At 41.1% G+C, this 17,918-nt stretch overlaps 31 non-coding genes across 31 annotated transcripts; 15 read left to right on the forward strand and 16 right to left on the reverse strand.

Annotated features, from left to right (window-relative positions):
- Positions 1–99: 99 nt before the first annotated feature.
- Positions 100–181, reverse strand: trnal-aag (transfer RNA leucine (anticodon AAG)). Its single transcript has one exon. It is a non-coding gene; the product is annotated as a tRNA-Leu (tRNA).
- A 406-nt stretch (positions 182–587) lies between these two features.
- Positions 588–669, forward strand: trnal-uag (transfer RNA leucine (anticodon UAG)). The gene has a single exon. It is a non-coding gene; the product is annotated as a tRNA-Leu (tRNA).
- Positions 670–992: 323 nt separating this feature from the next.
- Positions 993–1,074, forward strand: trnal-uag (transfer RNA leucine (anticodon UAG)). Its single transcript has one exon. It is a non-coding gene; the product is annotated as a tRNA-Leu (tRNA).
- A 786-nt stretch (positions 1,075–1,860) lies between these two features.
- On the reverse strand, positions 1,861–1,942 carry trnal-aag (transfer RNA leucine (anticodon AAG)). Its single transcript has one exon. It is a non-coding gene; the product is annotated as a tRNA-Leu (tRNA).
- Positions 1,943–2,112: 170 nt separating this feature from the next.
- trnal-aag (transfer RNA leucine (anticodon AAG)) lies at positions 2,113–2,194 on the reverse strand. The gene has a single exon. It is a non-coding gene; the product is annotated as a tRNA-Leu (tRNA).
- A 158-nt stretch (positions 2,195–2,352) lies between these two features.
- trnal-uag (transfer RNA leucine (anticodon UAG)) lies at positions 2,353–2,434 on the forward strand. Its single transcript has one exon. It is a non-coding gene; the product is annotated as a tRNA-Leu (tRNA).
- A 786-nt stretch (positions 2,435–3,220) lies between these two features.
- trnal-aag (transfer RNA leucine (anticodon AAG)) lies at positions 3,221–3,302 on the reverse strand. Its single transcript has one exon. It is a non-coding gene; the product is annotated as a tRNA-Leu (tRNA).
- A 170-nt stretch (positions 3,303–3,472) lies between these two features.
- On the reverse strand, positions 3,473–3,554 carry trnal-aag (transfer RNA leucine (anticodon AAG)). The gene has a single exon. It is a non-coding gene; the product is annotated as a tRNA-Leu (tRNA).
- Positions 3,555–3,713: 159 nt separating this feature from the next.
- On the forward strand, positions 3,714–3,795 carry trnal-uag (transfer RNA leucine (anticodon UAG)). Its single transcript has one exon. It is a non-coding gene; the product is annotated as a tRNA-Leu (tRNA).
- Positions 3,796–4,579: 784 nt separating this feature from the next.
- Positions 4,580–4,661, reverse strand: trnal-aag (transfer RNA leucine (anticodon AAG)). The gene has a single exon. It is a non-coding gene; the product is annotated as a tRNA-Leu (tRNA).
- Positions 4,662–4,831: 170 nt separating this feature from the next.
- trnal-aag (transfer RNA leucine (anticodon AAG)) lies at positions 4,832–4,913 on the reverse strand. Its single transcript has one exon. It is a non-coding gene; the product is annotated as a tRNA-Leu (tRNA).
- A 159-nt stretch (positions 4,914–5,072) lies between these two features.
- On the forward strand, positions 5,073–5,154 carry trnal-uag (transfer RNA leucine (anticodon UAG)). Its single transcript has one exon. It is a non-coding gene; the product is annotated as a tRNA-Leu (tRNA).
- Positions 5,155–6,191: 1,037 nt separating this feature from the next.
- trnal-aag (transfer RNA leucine (anticodon AAG)) lies at positions 6,192–6,273 on the reverse strand. Its single transcript has one exon. It is a non-coding gene; the product is annotated as a tRNA-Leu (tRNA).
- Positions 6,274–6,432: 159 nt separating this feature from the next.
- Positions 6,433–6,514, forward strand: trnal-uag (transfer RNA leucine (anticodon UAG)). The gene has a single exon. It is a non-coding gene; the product is annotated as a tRNA-Leu (tRNA).
- A 324-nt stretch (positions 6,515–6,838) lies between these two features.
- On the forward strand, positions 6,839–6,920 carry trnal-uag (transfer RNA leucine (anticodon UAG)). Its single transcript has one exon. It is a non-coding gene; the product is annotated as a tRNA-Leu (tRNA).
- Positions 6,921–7,244: 324 nt separating this feature from the next.
- trnal-uag (transfer RNA leucine (anticodon UAG)) lies at positions 7,245–7,326 on the forward strand. Its single transcript has one exon. It is a non-coding gene; the product is annotated as a tRNA-Leu (tRNA).
- Positions 7,327–10,713: 3,387 nt separating this feature from the next.
- trnal-uag (transfer RNA leucine (anticodon UAG)) lies at positions 10,714–10,795 on the forward strand. Its single transcript has one exon. It is a non-coding gene; the product is annotated as a tRNA-Leu (tRNA).
- A 786-nt stretch (positions 10,796–11,581) lies between these two features.
- Positions 11,582–11,663, reverse strand: trnal-aag (transfer RNA leucine (anticodon AAG)). Its single transcript has one exon. It is a non-coding gene; the product is annotated as a tRNA-Leu (tRNA).
- A 170-nt stretch (positions 11,664–11,833) lies between these two features.
- On the reverse strand, positions 11,834–11,915 carry trnal-aag (transfer RNA leucine (anticodon AAG)). Its single transcript has one exon. It is a non-coding gene; the product is annotated as a tRNA-Leu (tRNA).
- Positions 11,916–12,074: 159 nt separating this feature from the next.
- On the forward strand, positions 12,075–12,156 carry trnal-uag (transfer RNA leucine (anticodon UAG)). The gene has a single exon. It is a non-coding gene; the product is annotated as a tRNA-Leu (tRNA).
- Positions 12,157–13,379: 1,223 nt separating this feature from the next.
- trnal-aag (transfer RNA leucine (anticodon AAG)) lies at positions 13,380–13,461 on the reverse strand. The gene has a single exon. It is a non-coding gene; the product is annotated as a tRNA-Leu (tRNA).
- Positions 13,462–13,631: 170 nt separating this feature from the next.
- trnal-aag (transfer RNA leucine (anticodon AAG)) lies at positions 13,632–13,713 on the reverse strand. Its single transcript has one exon. It is a non-coding gene; the product is annotated as a tRNA-Leu (tRNA).
- A 159-nt stretch (positions 13,714–13,872) lies between these two features.
- Positions 13,873–13,954, forward strand: trnal-uag (transfer RNA leucine (anticodon UAG)). The gene has a single exon. It is a non-coding gene; the product is annotated as a tRNA-Leu (tRNA).
- Positions 13,955–14,741: 787 nt separating this feature from the next.
- trnal-aag (transfer RNA leucine (anticodon AAG)) lies at positions 14,742–14,823 on the reverse strand. Its single transcript has one exon. It is a non-coding gene; the product is annotated as a tRNA-Leu (tRNA).
- A 170-nt stretch (positions 14,824–14,993) lies between these two features.
- Positions 14,994–15,075, reverse strand: trnal-aag (transfer RNA leucine (anticodon AAG)). Its single transcript has one exon. It is a non-coding gene; the product is annotated as a tRNA-Leu (tRNA).
- A 159-nt stretch (positions 15,076–15,234) lies between these two features.
- Positions 15,235–15,316, forward strand: trnal-uag (transfer RNA leucine (anticodon UAG)). Its single transcript has one exon. It is a non-coding gene; the product is annotated as a tRNA-Leu (tRNA).
- A 324-nt stretch (positions 15,317–15,640) lies between these two features.
- Positions 15,641–15,722, forward strand: trnal-uag (transfer RNA leucine (anticodon UAG)). Its single transcript has one exon. It is a non-coding gene; the product is annotated as a tRNA-Leu (tRNA).
- Positions 15,723–16,506: 784 nt separating this feature from the next.
- trnal-aag (transfer RNA leucine (anticodon AAG)) lies at positions 16,507–16,588 on the reverse strand. The gene has a single exon. It is a non-coding gene; the product is annotated as a tRNA-Leu (tRNA).
- A 170-nt stretch (positions 16,589–16,758) lies between these two features.
- On the reverse strand, positions 16,759–16,840 carry trnal-aag (transfer RNA leucine (anticodon AAG)). Its single transcript has one exon. It is a non-coding gene; the product is annotated as a tRNA-Leu (tRNA).
- Positions 16,841–16,998: 158 nt separating this feature from the next.
- trnal-uag (transfer RNA leucine (anticodon UAG)) lies at positions 16,999–17,080 on the forward strand. Its single transcript has one exon. It is a non-coding gene; the product is annotated as a tRNA-Leu (tRNA).
- A 310-nt stretch (positions 17,081–17,390) lies between these two features.
- Positions 17,391–17,472, forward strand: trnal-uag (transfer RNA leucine (anticodon UAG)). The gene has a single exon. It is a non-coding gene; the product is annotated as a tRNA-Leu (tRNA).
- The last annotated feature ends 446 nt before the right edge of the window (positions 17,473–17,918 follow it).

Below are 17,918 nucleotides of genomic sequence, written 5' to 3' on the forward strand. Positions count from 1 at the left end.
AGTTGTGGCTACTGTGAAATGAGCATGAAAACGATTCTTTCACAAGATCCAATATTTTTTGTTCATGCACTCGTCTGATGCACCAAAAGGGAATATAATTGGCAGCGGTGGGATTCGAACCCACGCCTCCGAAGAGACTGGAGCCTTAATCCAGCGCCTTAAACCGCTCGGCCACGCTACCTTGGATATCTTCCCAAAAAATTGCAAAATTATAATTTTGTAAACTTGGAATACAGACTAGACTTAATGCGATTGTAGCTGCTGTGAAATGAGCCATGACATACGATTCTTTCCCAAGAATCAATATTTTACATTTATGCACTCATCTCATGCACCAAAAGGTAATCTAATTGGCAGCGGTTGGATTCGTACCCACGCCACCGAAGAGACTGGAGCCTTAATCCAGCGCCTTAGACCGCTCGGCCACGCTACCTTGGATACCTTACAAAAACTTGCAATTTTATAGTTTTGTACTCTTGGCATAACAACAAGACATAATGCGGTTGTTCCTGCTGTGAAATGAGCCATGAAATGCTTTCCAAAGATCACATTTCTTTCAATTCTGTAAATGTCTTAACAAAGTCGTGGGTAGTGTGGCCGAGTGGTCTAAGGCGCTGGATTTAGGCTCCAGTCTCTTTCGAGGCGTGGGTTCGAATCCCACCACTGCCAAAGCCGTTTTAGTGTGGATGAGCATTACCTTGCAGTCACTTATGCTACAATACAGATAAAAACCACTCCAGAAATATCACCAAACAATCATACATAGGAACATATGAACACCTCACTTGACAGTAAGAGGTAAGACTATTTCACAAACTCTACACAGTGCTTTAAGCTTTTGTAACCTGGGTTTTCTTTAAGAGGAGTTGCAAGCTTATTGTTTGGTAATGTTTGAAAACATACTGTTGACTAAACTAGTTGTGGCCATGAAATGAGATGCTTTCCAAAGATCACATTTCTTTCAATTCTGTAAATGTCTTAACAAAGTCGTGGGTAGTGTGGCCGAGTGGTCTAAGGCGCTGGATTTAGGCTCCAGCGTCTTTCGAGGCGTGGGTTCGAATCCCCCCACTGCCAAGGCCATTTTTAGTGTGGATGAGCATTACCTTGCAGTCACTTATGCTACAATACAGATAAAAACCACTCCAGAAATATCACCAAACAATCATACATAGGAACATATGAACACCTCACTTGACAGTGAGAGGTAAGACTATTTCACAAACCCTACACAGTGCTTTAAGCTTTTGTAACCTGGGTTTTCTTTAAGAGGAGTTGCAAGCTTATTGTTTGGTAATGTTTGAAAACATACTGTTGACTAAACTAGTTGTGGCTACTGTTTTTGTTTGTGCACTCGTCTGAAGCACAAAAAGGGAATCTAATTGGCAGCAGTGGGATTCGAACCAAATCTATCAATTCTGTAAATGTCTAAACAACCAGTTTGTGGGTAGTGTGGCCGACTGGTCTAAAGTGCTGGTTATAGGCTCCAGTTTCTTTTGAGGTGTGCTTTTGAATCCCACCACTGCCAAAATTATTTTTAGTGTGGATGAGCATTACCTACATTAAAGATGAACCACTCCACAAGTATCACCAAACAATCATACCTAGGAACATGCGAACACCTCACTTGACAGTGAGAGGTAAAAAGTTTTCACAAACTCTACTCAGTGCTTTAACCTTCTTTTTTTTAACCTAGGTTTTCTTTAAAAGGAGTTGCAAGCTTATTCGTTGGTAATGTAAGAAAACATACTGTAGACTTAATCTAGTTGTGGCTACTGTGAAATGAGCATGAAAACGATTCTTTCACAAGATCCAATATTTTTTGTTCATGCACTCGTCTGATGCACCAAAAGGGAATATAATTGGCAGCGGTGGGATTTGAACCCACGCCTCCGAAGAGACTGGAGCCTTAATCCAGCGCCTTAGACCGCTCGGCCACGCTACCTTGGATATCTTCCCAAAAAATTGCAAAATTATAATTTTGTAAACTTGGAATACAGACTAGACTTAATGCGATTGTAGCTGCTGTGAAATGAGCCATGACATACGATTCTTTCCCAAGAATCAATATTTTACATTTATGCACTCATCTCATGCACCAAAAGGTAATCTAATTGGCAGCGGTGGGATTCGAACCCACGCCCCCGAAGAGACTGGAGCCTTAATCCAGCGCCTTAGACCGCTCGGCCACGCTACCTTGGATACCTTACAAAAACTTGCAATTTTATAGTTTTGTACTCTTGGCATAACAACAAGACATAATGTGGTTGTTCCTGCTGTGAAATGAGCCATGAAATGAGATGCTTTCCAAAGATCACATTTCTTTCAATTCTGTAAATGTCTTAACAAAGTCGTGGTAGTGTGGCCGAGTGGTCTAAGGCGCTGGATTTAGGCTCCAGTCTCTTTCGAGGCGTGGGTTCGAATCCCACCACTGCCAAAGCCGTTTTTAGTGTGGATGAGCATTACCTTGCAGTCACTTATGCTACAATACAGATAAAAACCACTCCAGAAATATCACCAAACAATCATACATAGGAACATATGAACACCTCACTTGACAGTGAGAGGTAAGACTATTTCACAAACTCTACACAGTGCTTTAAGCTTTTGTAACCTGGGTTTTCTTTAAGAGGAGTTGCAAGCTTATTGTCTGGTAATGTTTGAAAACATACTGTTGACTAAACTAGTTGTGGCTACTGTTTTTGTTTGTGCACTCTTCTGAAGCACAAAAAGGGAATCTAATTGGCAGCAGTGGGATTCGAACCAAATCTATCAATTCTGTAAATGTCTAAACAACCAGTTTGTGGGTAGTGTGGCTGACTGGTCTAAAGTGCTGGTTATAGGCTCCAGTTTCTTTTGAGGTGTGCTTTTGAATCCCACCACTGCCAAAATTATTTTTAGTGTGGATGAGCATTACCTACATTAAAGATGAACCACTCCACAAGTATCACCAAACAATCATACCTAGGAACATGCGAACACCTCACTTGACAGTGAGAGGTAAAAAGTTTTCACAAACTCTACTCAGTGCTTTAACCTTTTTTTTTTAACCTAGGTTTTCTTTAAAAGGAGTATCAAGCTTATTCTTTGGTAATGTAAGAAAACATACTGTAGACTTAATCTAGTTGTGGCTACTGTGAAATGAGCATGAAATACGATTCTTTCACAAGATCCAATATTTTTCGTTCATGCACTCGTCTGATGCACCAAAAGGGAATATAATTGGCAGCGGTGGGATTCGAACCCATGCCTCCGAAGAGACTGGAGCCTTAATCCAGCGCCTTAGACCGCTCGGCCACGGTACCTTGGATATCTTCCCAAAAAATTGCAAAATTATAATTTTGTAAACTTGGAATACAGACTAGACTTAATGCGATTGTAGCTGCTGTGAAATGAGCCATGACATACGATTCTTTCCCAAGAATCAATATTTTACATTTATGCACTCATCTCATGCACCAAAAGGTAATCTAATTGGCAGCGGTGGGATTCGAACCCACGCCCCCGAAGAGACTGGAGCCTTAATCCAGCGCCTTAGACCGCTCGGCCACGCTACCTTGGATACCTTACAAAAACTTGCAATTTTATAGTTTTGTACTCTTGGCATAACAACAAGACATAATGCGGTTGTTCCTGCTGTGAAATGAGCCATGAAATGAGATGCTTTCCAAAGATCACATTTCTTTCAATTCTGTAAATGTCTTAACAAAGTCGTGGGTAGTGTGGCCGAGTGGTCTAAGGCGCTGGATTTAGGCTCCAGTCTCTTTCGAGGCGTGGGTTCGAATCCCACCACTGCCAAAGCCGTTTTTAGTGTGGATGAGCATTACCTTGCAGTCACTTATGCTACAATACAGATAAAAACCACTCCAGAAATATCACCAAACAATCATACATAGGAACATATGAACACCTCACTTGACAGTGAGAGGTAAGACTATTTCACAAACTCTACACAGTGCTTTAAGCTTTTGTAACCTGGGTTTTCTTTAAGAGGAGTTGCAAGCTTATTGTCTGGTAATGTTTGAAAACATACTGTTGACTAAACTAGTTGTGGCTACTGTTTTTGTTTGTGCACTCGTCTGAAGCACAAAAAGGGAATCTAATTGGCAGCAGTGGGATTCGAACCAAATCTATCAATTCTGTAAATGTCTAAACAACCAGTTTGTGGGTAGTGTGGCCAACTGGTCTAAAGTGCTGGTTATAGGCTCCAGTTTCTTTTGAGGTGTGCTTTTGAATCCCACCACTGCCAAAATTATTTTTAGTGTGGATGAGCATTACCTACATTAAAGATGAACCACCCCACAAGTATCACCAAACAATCATACCTAGGAACATGCGAACACCTCACTTGACAGTGAGAGGTAAAAAGTTTTCACAAACTCTACTCAGTGCTTTAACCTTTTTTTTTAACCTAGGTTTTCTTTAAAAGGAGTTGCAAGCTTATTCGTTGGTAATGTAAGAAAACATACTGTAGACTTAATCTAGTTGTGGCTACTGTGAAATGAGCATGAAAACGATTCTTTCACAAGATCCAATATTTTTCGTTCATGCACTCGTCTGATGCACCAAAAGGGAATATAATTGGCAGCAGTGGGATTCGAACCCACGCCTCCGAAGAGACTGGAGCCTTAATCCAGCGCCTTAGACCGCTCGGCCACGCTACCTTGGATATCTTCCCAAAAAATTGCAAAATTATAATTTTGTAAACTTGGAATACAGACTAGAATTAATGCGATTGTAGCTGCTGTGAAATGAGCCATGTCATACGATTCTTTCCCAAGAATCAATATTTTACATTTATGCACTCATCTCATGCACCAAAAGGTAATCTAATTGGCAGCGGTGGGATTCGAACCCACGCCCCCGAAGAGACTGGAGCCTTAATCCAGCGCCTTAGACCGCTCGGCCACGCTACCTTGGATACCTTACAAAAACTTGCAATTTTATAGTTTTGTACTCTTGGCATAACAACAAGACATAATGCGGTTGTTCCTGCTGTGAAATGAGCCATGAAATGAGATGCTTTCCAAAGATCACATTTCTTTCAATTCTGTAAATGTCTTAACAAAGTCGTGGGTAGTGTGGCCGAGTGGTCTAAGGCGCTGGATTTAGGCTCCAGTCTCTTTCGAGGCGTGGGTTCGAATCCCACCACTGCCAAAGCCGTTTTTAGTGTGGATGAGCATTACCTTGCAGTCACTTATGCTACAATACAGATAAAAACCACTCCAGAAATATCACCAAACAATCATACATAGGAACATATGAACACCTCACTTGACAGTGAGAGGTAAGACTATTTCACAAACTCTACACAGTGCTTTAAGCTTTTGTAACCTGGGTTTTCTTTAAGAGGAGTTGCAAGCTTATTGTCTGGTAATGTTTGAAAACATACTGTTGACTAAACTAGTTGTGGCTACTGTTTTTGTTTGTGCACTCTTCTGAAGCACAAAAAGGGAATCTAATTGGCAGCAGTGGGATTCGAACCAAATCTATCAATTCTGTAAATGTCTAAACAACCAGTTTGTGGGTAGTGTGGCTGACTGGTCTAAAGTGCTGGTTATAGGCTCCAGTTTCTTTTGAGGTGTGCTTTTGAATCCCACCACTGCCAAAATTATTTTTAGTGTGGATGAGCATTACCTACATTAAAGATGAACCACTCCACAAGTATCACCAAACAATCATACCTAGGAACATGCGAACACCTCACTTGACAGTGAGAGGTAAAAAGTTTTCACAAACTCTACTCAGTGCTTTAACCTTTTTTTTTTAACCTAGGTTTTCTTTAAAAGGAGTATCAAGCTTATTCTTTGGTAATGTAAGAAAACATACTGTAGACTTAATCTAGTTGTGGCTACTGTGAAATGAGCATGAAAACGATTCTTTAGCAAGATCCAATATTTTTCGTTCATGCACTCGTCTGATGCACCAAAAGGGAATATAATTGGCAGCGGTGGGATTCGAACCAATGCCTCCGAAGAGACTGGAGCCTTAATCCAGCGCCTTAGACCGCTCGGCCACGGTACCTTGGATATCTTCCCAAAAAATTGCAAAATTATAATTTTGTAAACTTGGAATACAGACTAGACTTAATGCGATTGTAGCTGCTGTGAAATGAGCCATGACATACGATTCTTTCCCAAGAATCAATATTTTACATTTATGCACTCATCTCATGCACCAAAAGGTAATCTAATTGGCAGCGGTGGGATTCGAACCCACGCCCCCGAAGAGACTGGAGCCTTAATCCAGCGCCTTAGACCGCTCGGCCACGCTACCTTGGATACCTTACAAAAACTTGCAATTTTATAGTTTTGTACTCTTGGCATAACAACAAGACATAATGCGGTTGTTCCTGCTGTGAAATGAGCCATGAAATGAGATGCTTTCCAAAGATCACATTTCTTTCAATTCTGTAAATGTCTTAACTAAGTCGTGGGTAGTGTGGCCGAGTGGTCTAAGGCGCTGGATTTAGGCTCCAGTCTCTTTCGAGGGGTGGGTTCGATTCCCACCACTGCCAAAGCCGTTTTTAGTGTGGATGAGCATTACCTTGCAGTCACTTATGCTACAATACAGATAAAAACCACTCCAGAAATATCACCAAACAATCATACATAGGAACATATGAACACCTCACTTGACAGTGAGAGGTAAGACTATTTCACAAACTCTACACAGTGCTTTAAGCTTTTGTAACCTGGGTTTTCTTTAAGAGGAGTTGCAAGCTTATTGTTTGGTAATGTTTGAAAACATACTGTTGACTTAACTAGTTGTGGCCATGAAATGAGATGCTTTCCAAAGATCACATTTCTTTCAATTCTGTAAATGTCTTAACAAAGTCTTGGGTAGTGTGGCCGAGTTGTCTAAGGCGCTGGATTTAGGCTCCAGTCTCTTTCGAGGCGTGGGTTCGAATCCCACCACTGCCAAAGCCGTTTTTAGTGTGGATGAGCATTACCTTGCAGTCACTTATGCTACAATACAGATAAAAACCACTCCAGAAATATCACCAAACAATCATACATAGGAACATATGAACACCTCACTTGACAGTGAGAGGTAAGACTATTTCACAAACTCTACACAGTGCTTTAAGCTTTTGTAACCTGGGTTTTCTTTAAGAGGAGTTGCAAGCTTATTGTTTGGTAATGTTTGAAAACATACTGTTGACTAAACTAGTTGTGGCCATGAAATGAGATGCTTTCCAAAGATCACGTTTCTTTCAATTCTGTAAATGTCTTAACAAAGTTCTGGGTAGTGTGGCCGAGTTGTCTAAGGCGCTGGATTTAGGCTCCAGTCTCTTTCGAGGCGTGGGTTCGAATCCCACCACTGCCAAAGCCGTTTTTAGTGTGGATGAGCATTACCTTGCAGTCACTTATGCTACAATACAGATAAAAACCCCCCAGAAATATCACCAAACAATCATACATAGGAACATATGAACACCTCACTTGACAGTGAGAGGTAAGACTATTTCACAAACTCTACACAGTGCTTTAAGCTTTTGTAACCTGGGTTTTCTTTAAGAGTAAGTAAGTAAGTAAGTAAGTAATATTTATTTATATAGCGCTTTTCGAGACCAGGGTCACAAAGCGCTTTAACAATCAAAACAATACTCAAAACAGTACATACTTCAAAGATCAAGACAACACCGAGAACAACACAGGAGTTCGAGAAATTCAAGGAAAAGCCTGAACAAATAGAAACGTCTTAAGATGTTTCTTAAAGGAGTCAGTAGACTCCATCAAGCGCAAAGAGAGAGGAAGATTGTTCCAAGGCTTAGGAGCAACAGCCTGAAAAGATTTCTCTCCTCTGGTCCTGAGCCGTGTGCGTGGAACCATAAGTAGATTCTGATCCACAGACCTCAGAGACCGAGCTGGGGTGTAAGGCTGGATCAGATCAGTGATGTAAGGAGGAGCCTGACCATGAATAGATCTGAAAGTAAGAACCAGAATTTTAAAGTTGATCCTGAAAGAAACTGGAAGCCAGTGAAGAGTTTTAAGGATCGGAGAAATGTGAGTTCTCCTACTTGAGCGGGTCAGAATTCTCGCTGCAGAGTTCTGAATCAACTGCAGACGAGACAGCTCCTTCTTGTTAAGACATGAAAACAAACTGTTACAATAGTCCAGAAGAGAAGAAACAAACGCATGGATTACAAGCTCCAGATCATGTTGTGACAACATTTTCCTAAGTTTAGAGATTTTTCTCAGTTGAAGGAAACAGTTTCTGGTCAGTTTTCTGCAGTGTTGAACAAGAGACATGTCTTTATTAAATACAACACCCAGGTTTCTCAGGCTCAGTTTGACAGACTGACCTAAGTCACCCAAGTACTGACTCAACCCTGGAATCTTATCATCAGGAGCAATCACCAGAGTTTCAGTTTTGTCCACATTAAGCTGTAAAGTGTTTTCACTCAGCCATTGTTTGATTTCTAGCAAACAATTGACTAAGCTGTTCAGCCTTTGGGGCTCAGTTGGGTCAAAAGAGCAGTAGAGCTGGATGTCATCAGCAAAAATGTGATAAGAAACATCTGGAAATCTCTGAATGATTTTACCAAGGGGAATCAAGTACAGCAAAAACAATAAAGGACCCAGAACAGAACCTTGAGGGACTCCACACAACAGATCTGCCGATTCAGACCTCATTTGATTGGCAGATACACTAAAACTGCGCCCAGAAAGGTAAGATGAGAACCATTCTAACACAGACCCAGACAGTCCCACTTCATCCCTTAGTCTTCTCAGCAGGATCTGGTGATCAACTGTGTCAAAGGCTGACGACAGATCCAAGAGAACCAGAACAGTGAATTTACCAGAGTCAGCCGACATCATGATGTCACTGGACACTTTCAATAAAGCTGTCTCCGTAGAGTGATGTTTACGGAAGCCAGACTGAAACTTCTCATGGATGTCGCTCTGGTCCAGGAACAAAGACAGCTGCTCGGACACCACCTTCTCCAAGATCTTGGACAAGAAAGGGAGCTTAGAAATAGGCCTGAAATTACTGAGGTCAGTTGGGTCTAAGCCTGGTTTTTTGAGCAGAGGCTCCACAATGGCATGTTTAAATGCATTGGGAAAAACCCCTGTGGAAAAGGAGAGGTTCACCATATTGGTAACCCAGGGGCCAATTACATCAAATACTTTGATAAAAAGCCTACAAGGAAGGACGTCATCTGAGCAAGAGGAGGGTTTCATCTTGTTCACTAGTGCTGAAATATCACCCAAAGATACAGCAGTGAAGGATGACCAAGAGGAGGAGATGGGCTCAGAGATAGTAGGGGTTCCCAACAAAGGGGGAGAGATTTTCTCTTTGATCGATTTAATTTTGTCAATGAAAAATCTCAACAATGCATTGCTGTCAGCTTCACAGAAGACCGGCGTGATTTGAGGAGCAGGAGACGCGAGAGAATTAATCGTGTCAAACAAAACTTTGGGGTTTTTCCTATTTGCTGCTACCAGTTTTCTGATGTAATCAGATCTAGCAGTTTCTACCATCTCATTGTAAGAAGTCAACAGATCCCTGAGGTGAAGTCTGTGCACCTCAAGTTTAGTAGACTTCCAGAGACGCTCAGTCTTTCGACAAAGTCTCTTCAGACTCAGGGGATCTTCATTTGTCCAAGGGCACCGTTTTTTCTGAATTTTCAAGAGGAGTTGCAAGCTTATTGTTTGGTAATGTTTGAAAACATACTGTTGACTAAACTAGTTGTGGCTACTGTTTTTGTTTGTGCACTCGTCTGAAGCACAAAAAGGGAATCTAATTGGCAGCAGTGGGATTCGAACCAAATCTATGAATTCTGTAAATGTCTAAACAACCAGTTTGTGGGTAGTGTGGCCGACTGGTCTAAAGTGCTGGTTATAGGCTCCAGTTTCTTTTGAGGTGTGCTTTTGAATCCCACCACTGCCAAAATTATTTTTAGTGTGGATGAGCATTACCTACATTAAAGATGAACCACTCCACAAGTATCACCAAACAATCATACCTAGGAACATGCGAACACCTCACTTGACAGTGAGAGGTAAAAAGTTTTCACAAACTCTACTCAGTGCTTTAACCTTTTTTTTTTAACCTAGGTTTTCTTTAAAAGGAGTTGCAAGCTTATTCGTTGGTAATGTAAGAAAACATACTGTAGACTTATTCTAGTTGTGGCTATTGTGAAATGAGCATGAAATACTATTCTTTCACGAGATCCAATATTTTTCGTTCATGCACTCGTCTGATGCACCAAAAGGGAATATGATTGGCAGCGGTACCCACGCCTCCGAAGAGACTGGAGCCTTAATCCAGCACCTTAGACCGCTCTGCCACGCTACCTTGGATATCTTCCCAAAAAATTGCAAAATTATAATTTTGTAAACTTGGAATACAGACTAGACTTAATGCGATTGTAGCTGCTGTGAAATGAGCCATGACATACGATTCTTTCCCAAGAATCAATATTTTACATTTATGCACTCATCTCATGCACCAAAAGGGAATGTAATTGGCAGCTGTGGGATTCGAACCCATGCCCCCGAAGAGACTGGAGCCTTAATCCAGCACCTTAGAGCGCTCGGCCACGCTACCTTGGATACCTTTCAAAAACTTGCAATTTTATAGTTTTGTACTCTTGGCATAACAACAAGACATAATGCGGTTGTTCCTGCTGTGAAATGAGCCATGAAATGAGATGCTTTCCAAAGATCACATTTCTTTCAATTCTGTAAATGTCTTAACTAAGTCGTGGGTAGTGTGGCCGAGTGGTCTAAGGCGCTGGATTTAGGCTCCAGTCTCTTTCGAGGCGTGGGTTCGAATCCCACCACTGCCAAAGCTGTTTTTAGTGTGGATGAGCATTACCTTGCAGTCACTTATGCTACAATACAGATAAAAACCACTCCAGAAATATGACCAAACAATCATACATAGGAACATTTGAACACCTCACTTGACAGTGAGAGGTAAGACAATTTCACAAACTCTACACAGTGCTTTAAGCTTTTGTAACCTGGGTTTTCTTTAAGAGGAGTTGCAAGCTTATTGTTTGGTAATGTTTGAAAACATACTGTTGACTAAACTAGTTGTGGCTACTGTTTTTGTTTGTGCACTCGTCTGAAGCACAAAAAGGGAATCTATTTGGCAGCAGTGGGATTCGAACCAAATCTATCAATTCTGTAAATGTCTAAACAACCAGTTTGTGGGTAGTGTGGCCGACTGGTCTAAAGTGCTGGTTATAGGCTCCAGTTTCTTTTGAGGTGTGCTTTTGAATCCCACCACTGCCAAAATTATTTTTAGTGTGGATGAGCATTACCTACATTAAAGATGAACCACTCCACAAGTATCACCAAACAATCATACCTAGGAACATGCGAACACCTCACTTGACAGTGAGAGGTAAAAAGTTTTCACAAACTCTACTCAGTGCTTTAACCTTTTTTTTTTAACCTAGGTTTTCTTTAAAAGGAGTTGCAAGCTTATTCGTTGGTAATGTAAGAAAACATACTGTTGACTTAATCTAGTTGTGGCTATTGTGAAATGAGCATGAAATACGATTCTTTCACAAGATCCAATATTTTTCGTTCATGCACTCGTCTGATGCACCAAAAGGGAATATAATTGGCAGCGGTGGGATTCGAACCCACGCCTCCAAAGAGACTGGAGCCTTAATCCAGCGCCTTAGACCGCTCGGCCACGCTACCTTGGATATCTTCCCAAAAAATTGCAAAATTATAATTTTGTAAACTTGGAATACAGACTAGACTTAATGCGATTGTAGCTGCTGTGAAATGAGCCATGACATACGATTCTTTCCCAAGAATCAATATTTTACATTTATGCACTCATCTCATGCACCAAAAGGTAATCTAATTGACAGCGGTGGGATTCGAACCCACACCCCCGAAGAGACTGGAGCCTTAATCCAGCGCCTTAGACCGCTCGGCCACGCTACCTTGGATACCTTACAAAAACTTGCAATTTTATAGTTTTGTACTCTTGGCATAACAACAAGACATAATGCGGTTGTTCCTGCTGTGAAATGAGCCATGAAATGAGATGCTTTCCAAAGATCACATTTCTTTCAATTCTGTAAATGTCTTAACAAAGTCGTGGGTAGTGTGGCCGAGTGGTCTAACGTGCTGGATTTAGGCTCCAGTCTCTTTCGAGGCGTGGGTTTGAATCCCACCACTGCCAAAGCCGTTTTTAGTGTGGATGAGTATTACCTTGCTGTCACTTATGCTACAATACAGATAAAAACCACTCCAGAAATATCACCAAACAATCATACATAGGAACATATGAACACCTCACTTGACAGTGAGAGGTAAGACTATTTCACAAACTCTACACAGTGCTTTAAGCTTTTGTAACCTGGGTTTTCTTTAAGAGGAGTTGCAAGCTTATTGTTTGGTAATGTTTGAAAACATACTGTTGACTAAACTAGTTGTGGCTACTGTTTTTGTTTGTGCACTCGTCTGAAGCACAAAAAGGGAATCTAATTGGCAGCAGTGGGATTCGAACCAAATCTATCAATTCTGTAAATGTCTAAACAACCAGTTTGTGGGTAGTGTGGCCGACTGGTCTAAAGTGCTGGTTATAGGCTCCAGTTTCTTTTGAGGTGTGCTTTTGAATCCCACCACTGCCAAAATTATTTTTAGTGTGGATGAGCATTACCTACATTAAAGATGAACCACTCCACAAGTATCACCAAACAATCATACCTAGGAACATGCGAACACCTCACTCGACAGTGAGAGGTAAAAAGTTTTCACAAACTCTACTCAGTGCTTTAACCTTTTTTTTTTAACCTAGGTTTTCTTTAAAAGGAGTTGCAAGCTTATTCTTTGGTAATGTTTGAAAACATACTGTTGACTAAACTAGTTGTGGCTACTGTTTTTGTTTGTGCACTCGTCTGAAGCACAAAAAGGGAATCTAATTGGCAGCAGTGGGATTCGAACCAAATCTATCAATTCTGTAAATGTCTAAACAACCAGTTTGTGGGTAGTGTGGCCGACTGGTCTAAAGTGCTGGTTATAGGCTCCAGTTTCTTTTGAGGTGTGCTTTTGAATCCCACCACTGCCAAAATTATTTTTAGTGTGGATGAGCATTACCTACATTAAAGATGAACCACTCCACAAGTATCACCAAACAATCATACCTAGGAACATGCGAACACCTCACTCGACAGTGAGAGGTAAAAAGTTTTCACAAACTCTACTCAGTGCTTTAACCTTTTTTTTTTAACCTAGGTTTTCTTTAAAAGGAGTTGCAAGCTTATTCTTTGGTAATGTAAGAAAACATACTGTAGACTTAATCTAGTTGTGGCTACTGTGAAATGAGCATGAAATACGATTCTTTCACAAGATCCAACATTTTTCGTTCATGCACTCGTCTGATGCACCAAAAGGGAATATAATTGGCAGCGGTGGGATTCGAACCCACGCCTCCAAAGAGACTGGAGCCTTAATCCAGCTCCTTAGACCGCTCGGCCACGCTACCTTGGATATCTTCCCAAAAAATTGCAAAATTATAATTTTGTAAACTTGGAATACAGACTAGACTTAATGCGATAATAGCTGCTGTGAAATGAGCCATGACATACGATTCTTTCCCAAGAATCAATATTTTACCTTTATGCACTCATCTCATGCACCAAAAGGTAATCTAATTGGCAGCGGTGGGATTCGAACCCACGCCCCCGAAGAGACTGGAGCCTTAATCCAGCGCCTTAGACCGCTCGGCCACGCTACCTTGGATACCTTACAAAAACTTGCAATTTTATAGTTTTGTACTCTTGGCATAACAACAAGACATAATGCGGTTGTTCCTGCTGTGAAATGAGCCATGAAATGAGATGCATTCCAAAGATCACATTTCTTTCAATTCTGTAAATGTCTTCACAAAGTCGTGGGTAGTGTGGCCGAGTGGTCTAAGGCGCTGGATTTAGGCTCCCGTCTCTTTCGAGGCGTGGGTTCGAATCCCACCACTGCCAAAGCCGTTTTTAGTGTGGATGAGCATTACCTTGCAGTCACTTATGCTACAATACAGATAAAAACCACTCCAGAAATATCACCAAACAATCATACATAGGAACATATGAACACCTCACTTGACAGTGAGAGGTAAGACTATTTCACAAACTCTACACAGTGCTTTAAGCTTTTGTAACCTGGGTTTTCTTTAAGAGGAGTTGCAAGCTTATTGTTTGGTAATGTTTGAAAACATACTGTTGACTAAACTAGTTGTGGCTACTGTTTTTGTTTGTGCACTCGTCTGAAGCACAAAAAGGGAATCTAATTGGCAGCAGTGGGATTCGAACCAAATCTATCAATTCTGTAAATGTCTAAACAACCAGTTTGTGGGTAGTGTGGCCGACTGGTCTAAAGTGCTGGTTATAGGCTCCAGTTTCTTTTGAGGTGTGCTTTTGAATCCCACCACTGCCAAAATTATTTTTAGTGTGGATGAGCATTACCTACATTAAAGATGAACCACTCCACAAGTATCACCAAACAATCATACCTAGGAACATGCGAACACCTCACTTGACAGTGAGAGGTAAAAAGTTTTCACAAACTCTACTCAGTGCTTTAACCTTTTTTTTTTTAACCTAGGTTTTCTTTAAAAGGAGTTGCAAGCTTATTCGTTGGTAATGTAAGAAAACATACTGTAGACTTAATCTAGTTGTGGCTACTGTGAAATGAGCATGAAATACGATTCTTTCACAAGATCCAATATTTTTCGTTCATGCACTCGTCTGATGCACCAAAAGGGAATATAATTGGCAGCGGTGGGATTCGAACCCACGCCTCCGAAGAGACTGGAGCCTTAATCCAGCGCCTTAGACCGCTCTGCCACGCTACCTTGAATAGCTTCCCAAAAAATTGCAAGATTATAATTTTGTAAACTTGGAATACAGACTAGACTTAATGCGATTGTAGCTGCTGTGAAAAGAGCCATGACATACAATTCTTTCCCAAGAATCAATATTTTACATCTATGCACTAATCTCATGCACCAAAAGGTAATCTAATTGGCAGCGGTGGGATTCGAACCCACGCCCCCGAAGAGACTGGAGGCTTAATCCAGCGCCTTAGACCGCTCGGCCACGCTACCTTGGATACCTTACAAAAACTTGCAATTTTATAGTTTTGTACTCTTGGCATAACAACAAGACATAATGCGGTTGTTCCTGCTGTGAAATGAGCCATGAAATGAGATGCTTTCCAAAGATCACATTTCTTTCAATTCTGTAAATGTCTTAACAAAGTCGTGGGTAGTGTGGCCGAGTGGTCTAAGGCGCTGGATTTAGGCTCCCGTCTCTTTCGAGGCGTGGGTTCGATTCCCACCACTGCCAAAGCCGTTTTTAGTGTGGATGAGCATTACCTTGCAGTCACTTATGCTACAATACAGATAAAAACCACTCCAGAAATATCACCAAACAATCATACATAGGAACATATGAACACCTCACTTGACAGTGAGAGGTAAGACTATTTCACAAACTCTACACAGTGCTTTAAGCTTTTGTAACCTGGGTTTTCTTTAAGAGGAGTTGCAAGCTTATTGTTTGGTAATGTTTGAAAACATACTGTTGACTAAACTAGTTGTGGCCATGAAATGAGATGCTTTCCAAAGATCACATTTCTTTCAATTCTGTAAATGTCTTAACAAAGTCGTGGGTAGTGTGGCCGAGTGGTCTAAGGCGCTGGATTTAGGCTCCAGTCTCTTTCGAGGCGTGGGTTCGAATCCCACCACTGCCAAATCCGTTTTTAGTGTGGATGAGCATTACCTTGCAGTCACTTATGCTACAATACAGATAAAAACCACTCCAGAAATATCACCAAACAATCATACATAGGAACATATGAACACCTCACTTGACAGTGAGAGGTAAGACTATTTCACAAACTCTACACAGTGCTTTAAGCTTTTGTAACCTGGGTTTTCTTTAAGAGGAGTTGCAAGCTTATTGTCTGGTAATGTTTGAAAACATACTGTTGACTAAACTAGTTGTGGCTACTGTTTTTGTTTGTGCACTCGTCTGAAGCACAAAAAGGGAATCTAATTGGCAGCAGTGGGATTCGAACCAAATCTATCAATTCTGTAAATGTCTAAACAACCAGTTTGTGGGTAGTGTGGCCGACTGGTCTAAAGTGCTGGTTATAGGCTCCAGTTTCTTTTGAGGTGTGCTTTTGAATCCCACCACTGCCAAAATTATTTTTAGTGTGGATGAGCATTACCTACATTAAAGATGAACCACCCCACAAGTATCACCAAACAATCATACCTAGGAACATGCGAACACCTCACTTGACAGTGAGAGGTAAAAAGTTTTCACAAACTCTACTCAGTGCTTTAACCTTTTTTTTTAACCTAGGTTTTCTTTAAAAGGAGTTGCAAGCTTATTCGTTGGTAATGTAAGAAAACATACTGTAGACTTAATCTAGTTGTGGCTACTGTGAAATGAGCATGAAAACGATTCTTTCACAAGATCCAATATTTTTCGTTCATGCACTCGTCTGATGCACCAAAAGGGAATATAATTGGCAGCAGTGGGATTCGAACCCACGCCTCCGAAGAGACTGGAGCCTTAATCCAGCGCCTTAGACCGCTCGGCCACGCTACCTTGGATATCTTCCCAAAAAATTGCAAAATTATAATTTTGTAAACTTGGAATACAGACTAGACTTAATGCGATTGTAGCTGCTGTGAAATGAGCCATGACATACGATTCTTTCCCAAGAATCAATATTTTACATTTATGCACTTATCTCATGCACCAAAAGGTAATCTAATTGGCAGCGGTGGGATTCGAACCCACGCCCCCGAAGAGACTGGAGCCTTAATCCAGCGCCTTAGACCGCTCGGCCACGCTACCTTGGATACCTTACAAAAACTTGCAATTTTATAGTTTTGTACTCTTGGCATAACAACAAGACATAATGCGGTTGTTCCTGCTGTGAAATGAGCCATGAAATGAGATGCTTTCCAAAGATCACATTTCTTTCAATTCTGTAAATGTCTTAACAAAGTCGTGGTAGTGTGGCCGAGTGGTCTAAGGCGCTGGATTTAGGCTCCAGTCTCTTTCGAGGCGTGGGTTCGAATCCCACCACTGCCAAAGCCGTTTTTAGTGTGGATGAGCATTACCTTGCAGTCACTTATGCTACAATACAGATAAAAACCACTCCAGAAATATCACCAAACAATCATACACACCTCACTTGACAGTAAGAGGTAAGACTATTTCACAAACTCTACACAGTGCTTTAAGCTTTTGTAACCTGGGTTTTCTTTAAGAGGAGTTGCAAGCTTATTGTTTGGTAATGTTTGAAAACATACTGTTGACTAAACTAGTTGTGGCCATGAAATGAGATGCTTTCCAAAGATCACATTTCTTTCAATTCTGTAAATGTCTTAACAAAGTCGTGGGTAGTGTGGCCGAGTGGTCTAAGGCGCTGGATTTAGGCTCCAGTCTCTTTCGAGGCGTGGGTTCGAATCCCACCACTGCCAGAGCCGTTTTTAGTGTGGATGAGCATTACCTTGCAGTCACTTATGCTACAATACAGATAAAAACCACTCCAGAAATATCACCAAACAATCATACATAGGAGCATATGAACACCTCACTTGACAGTGAGAGGTAAGACTATTTCACAAACTCTACACAGTGCTTTAAGCTTTTGTAACCTGGGTTTTCTTTAAGAGGAGTTGCAAGCTTATTGTCTGGTAATGTTTGAAAACATACTGTTGACTAAACTAGTTGTGGCTACTGTTTTTGTTTGTGCACTCTTCTGAAGCACAAAAAGGGAATCTAATTGGCAGCAGTGGGATTCGAACCAAATCTATCAATTCTGTAAATGTCTAAACAACCAGTTTGTGGGTAGTGTGGCTGACTGGTCTAAAGTGCTGGTTATAGGCTCCAGTTTCTTTTGAGGTGTGCTTTTGAATCCCACCAC

This window comes from Callionymus lyra, chromosome 3, assembly GCF_982586985.1.
Source record: "Callionymus lyra chromosome 3, fCalLyr1.hap1.1, whole genome shotgun sequence".
NCBI lineage: Eukaryota > Metazoa > Chordata > Actinopteri > Syngnathiformes > Callionymidae > Callionymus > Callionymus lyra.